This window comes from Capsicum annuum, chromosome 9 (assembly GCF_002878395.1).
Source record: "Capsicum annuum cultivar UCD-10X-F1 chromosome 9, UCD10Xv1.1, whole genome shotgun sequence".
NCBI classification, from domain to species: Eukaryota; Viridiplantae; Streptophyta; class Magnoliopsida; order Solanales; family Solanaceae; genus Capsicum; species Capsicum annuum.
Window position 1 is genome coordinate 13600254 of NC_061119.1, and position 5160 is coordinate 13605413.

Sequence of the window (5160 nt, forward strand, 5' to 3'; positions counted from 1 at the left end):
CAAGTTGCTCCTGTTGGTGTTGCCGAGGCAGCTTTTAATAGAATTGATAGAGCTGCAGATAAAAAGATTTCTATGGATGGTGGTGGAAGTGCAGACAAAGTAATAGGAGTTGAAGAAGAAGCAGACACTACTCCTATACCTGATAAGGTATCTTCCCATTTGCTCTTATGTCTCTTTCCATTTGGGTTCTTGACTATCTTAATGAAGTTACGGATGACGTGAACTGACAAGTAGTTAAGTAACTCTTGCCTTAAAAATTCCAACAGTTGCTTAGGAAGTACGTGAACGTCATTAATGATAATGTGTAGGTTAAATTTTTGAAACATCATATGTCTACTTTTATTACAAATGGAGTTCTTAGAAAAATATTTATTTGGATGCAGGTCCAAGTGGGTAATTCTCATGTATATAAAATAAAAAGGAAACTAGGTAAGGGTGGATTTGGGCAAGTATACGTTGGTCGAAGAACAAGCAGGGGAACTGAAAGAACAGGACCAGATGCTGTTGAGGTACTTGCTATGACATAGTGGATCTTTTATGAGCCTTTTTGACATTATTTGGATTATAATACAGCGATAATGATTCTCATTAGGTTGCATTAATGTTTGAGCATCAGAATAGTAAAGGTTGTAACTATGGCCCTCCTTATGAGTGGCAGGTGTACAAGTAAGCGTGAATTTGATCTCAGAATCTCTGATTTCCTTGTATTTTCAGTCTTCAGATCTCTTACTTATTATCTAATTGTGATTTTTTTCTTCACAGCACCCTAAATGGACGCTGCGGAATCCTATGGGTTCATTTTAAGGGTCAGCAAAGACACTTTTACATCTTGGTAACTTTTGTTTTTCGTTACTTCTAATAAGAATCTCTTGTTCTATCACTTTCGCGTTACTGATATTTCCTGAAAATCTTTTAAAGGTCATGGACATGCTTTGACCCAGCTTGTGGGATGTCTGGAATTCTTTAGGCCAGTTGTAAGTGGCCAACTTGTTCTATTTACAAAAAATGTAGAACAAAACAATGTACTGCATATGAATTTTCCCCGAGCATGCATATGTTGTAGCATGTATGTCTTTCTAATTGATGATCATTTATCTTGAAACAAGATGTCGCCAAATTTGGTAGCCTGTATTACAGTGGAGGCAATATCAATTCTTCAAAAACTGCACCTAAAGGGGTAACTATTATCTCTTCCTACAATATATATACATTTCATCATTTCACTTTCAACACTCTAAACTCAAGAGTCATGTAGTAACAGTAACCTATTTTTTCACAACTAATTTTTGTTCTCACATTAAGATTTGTGCACGGCGATGTGAAGCCTGAAAATTTCTTACTTGGTCTACCAGGGAGTGCTGATAAGAAGAAGTTATATCTTATTGATCTCAGTTTGGGTAAGATGCATTATCAATGGTCTTCTATTCTGTTTATCACTCGTATTTTTTTCTTTGGAGTGTACATATTATTTTGTTTCTAATCTTTTCTAATGTAAACATTGTTGATTCTGTCAAATTGTTGTGACACATTAAAAATACCTATGTCAGATCAATTCTGCTTGTAGGTCTGTATACCTAAAGAATACCATTTCTTTTCATTCGATATTAATCTTGAGTACAATTCATGATGTATCGTTGATTAATGCAACATCTAGATGGAAAAATGCAGCATCTGGTATACACGTTGAATATGACCAGAGGCCAGATATATTCAGGTTTGTTTATATGGCATGAACTTATATATTCTTGGGCGTATAATTCAACAGTCCTATTGAGTTTGAACTAATATATTTGCTTTGACAGGGGCACCATAAGATATGCAAGTGTGCATGCACATTTGGGTCGAATTGGAAGTAGAAGGATGACCTTGAGTTACTAGCATATACATTAATATTTTTGATAAAGGGAAGGTTACTGTGGCAAGGCTATCAGGTTGGTTGTTATGTGCTTCTGTAAGTGTTTTAGAGGTTTAATTTTGTTACTTGAAGCTTTCTCATTCTCTTATATTTATTGTTTTGAAGTATGATAGGGTGACAACAAGAGTTTTCTTATCTGTAAGAAGAAAATAGCTACTTCTCCAGAGTTGATGTGTTGTTTTTGTCCAGCGCCATTCAAGCAGTTCCTTGAGGCTGTGAAATATGAAATTTGATGAGGAACAAAATTATGCCAAGCTCATCTCTTTCTTTGAGTCTTATTGAGCCAGTCACGTCAATTGATCGAAAAAAATAATTAATTTTTTTACATCAAATAATTAATTTTTCACACCGCGCGAAGCATGGCTAATTTCCTTAGTTAATGTAGAAGCAGAGAATAGTTATTCCAAGGTCTCTTGGGAACGGTAAGAACAACAACATCAACAATATCACTGTGGATACAGATTTACGTAGCATTACAAAAATGGTAAGAAGAGAGTGAAGGATTCTGTGGCAACAAGTAGAGAAAATTTATCACGATTCAAACTGTCGGATCGTGAGAACACCTACTCTAATCCACCTAAATAGGATAGACCCTTACCACAAGGGGAAGACTTTAGTTACTTAACAAAACAATCTTTATTATAGTACTTGTATAAGAGTTGCTAATAGAAATAAGGACTGGACACAACTTTCACCATGAGTGAGACTAGTGGGAACTGTTGAAGAACTACTACTGCAACAATCAATAAATCAACATTAATCCCTGCAAAAAATTATATCTCGAAAGGGGTATAGCAAGAATAACATCAGTAGAAATCACACGTACTGATAAGCCATATTGATCGATCTGAATTGGATTACACAAATATAACATAAATAAGCAAAGAAAAACAAACACCCAGTATCAAATAAGTGGTATGGGAGATTCAATCAGCAAGGTAACAAAATTATCATTAAATCAATTTCAGTCAAGCTAAGTCAGAATAAGTTAAGAAACAAAAGTCAAGTCAACCATAACCTAGTCAACTCCCTGACTCTAACAATATCTAAGTCAGCAAATCATGACTCTAACTACAGCAATCCTAATTTATATGACAAACAACTGTACCACATAAGAATTTTAATTATATCAATATGTAAATATAATTTTTGGTTCTATCGTGAAATCGTCAAGCTAACCCTACCCACGATATGGGTGATGCACCACCCTCTATACATGATCCATAAGGGAAAATTTTCCTTCAGGTACTAAATCTCAAACACAACTGTCTGCCAACCTTGTTTCACAAATATTATATGAAAACATTTCCAATACCCGAAATTTTCTACATTAGGAATGAGATAGATCAAAATTATATAACAACGTAAAAAATATTTGCATTAACCACATCAAACAACATGCACTAACAAGACCCACTACAAAGTAGTTAACAAACATATATAACATAAATTGAATTTAAACTACAATACCATCACATACGCTACCAATTAGGGCCTTAATCACAACACATCCTGTAATGACCCTTCAGGTCATTATCTATATTCTTGCTTAGTTTCTCCTGTAGAGCTTCTCCATAGCCATCCCAAGTCATTAATGACTTGCGGGGACCGATAGTTCGGTTACCTGACGGTTCGTTTGGGTTTTAGAACCCTTTTTCTCAATTTAAAGTCTTCGTTGGTCCCAATTGATCACTAAGCAAAATCTTTAGTAAAACATCTTTGTATGCAAAATTCGAGTTCGCCAAAACTTCTAGAACGTCGAAAACTATGGGGTTTCATATCTTATTTGTTAGAAACGGACCCTAGATGCATGCCGAGGCATTGGTTGAAGCTCGAAACCAAGTTCTAAGCTTCATCCATGCATAGTATACACCAAGGTGCCGCGACCGTGGTAAAGAATGTGTAACCACGATGCCACAATTGCGGTGAGGTGGGGGCTGTGACCGCTATTAAAGAGCTGGTTGGTCCATATTTAAGTGCTGTCTTGCACGAATTTTGGTTATTTTATACCTCCCTCTTAACCTATAAACCCTAATGGAGTGTAAAATCTTCTAAGTGTGTTTTTTGGGTTGAATTAAAGCTTAAACAATTTGTGTGATTGATACTTGCTACAATCTAAGGCAAGAATTCCTTTAATTTGGTATTGATTTCATGGTTTCTTGACTCAAAACCCCTAAATCATAGAAGGACAATTATAGCCCTAAAATTTAGTGATTGACTCAAATTACTTGAAGGTTTTAACTCCCGAAAGATAGTTAGACTATGGGTTGGTCTTGAAAACTCCTTTCCAAGGGTGAAACTCAATTAGGGGTGTTGATGACCTTTGAAACCCATGGCACAATGGTGTCATAGTGGGTATTGTTATTCTTGTTGTAATGCTTAGATTGTATTATTGATAGCATTGCTCGTGGAAGAGGAAACTTCAAAGAAAAGAAAGGAAAATCTCATTTATTCGTGAGTTGCTTGGATTCAACGTAGGTTAGGCTTACCCGTAGACTAGATTGAGCTTGTTTATAATGTAAATATTGATATCTTACGAGATTGGATGGGGATTTTAGATGATAGTTAATTAAATAGTAAACCTTGAGATTAGTTGTATGATTAGGCAATTAAACTTGTTTAGTGTAACGTTGGATCCTTAGCTTAGAATCCTTGGGTAGTTCACTTGTAGTCTTATAGCTAGTATAAGGATGTTATAGTTTCTCCAATAGATGAGAATGGTGTTCTTCACTAATCTTATGGGTAATGTTGACTTATATATATGTTGTTTAGTTAGGAAGTGACCTTGGTGTTTGGTTGACTTAGGAAGGATATTTGAAGAAGTTTCCCCTTTTGGTTTAATAAGGGTTGATAAGCCCTTATGAGGTGACTTAGATGACTTAGTATAATCCCGCGTAGAAGCTAGTTTTGTGTTAGTAAAGCTTGGCTTTCTTGGGGATTTAGAAGTGGGACTTGACCTTCCTTAATCTTAGCTAGGTAAATGTTTGGTGACCTAGATACGTGGTGATTGTCTACACTATATATATATATATATAGGAGTTCTGATGGTTGAACTAGATTATTGGATTATCTTGTGACCATGAATTGAATAATCTTGTTAGGTAATTATTGTGCATGTCTTGAAAATATTCATGCTCTTGTTTATGCTCATATTACGTGTGAAGCTTATTAGCAAGGTAAAATGGCAAAGTGTTATCCTACATCCCTACTTCCTTATATTATGGAATTTTGTGTATGTTTATTGG

At 35.3% G+C, this 5160-nt stretch overlaps 1 pseudogene; it reads left to right on the forward strand.

Moving 5' to 3' along the window:
- LOC107841637 overlaps nucleotides 1-2228 on the forward strand; it is an 8870-nt pseudogene extending 6642 nt beyond the window's left edge.
- Nucleotides 2229-5160: the final 2932 nt, after the last annotated feature.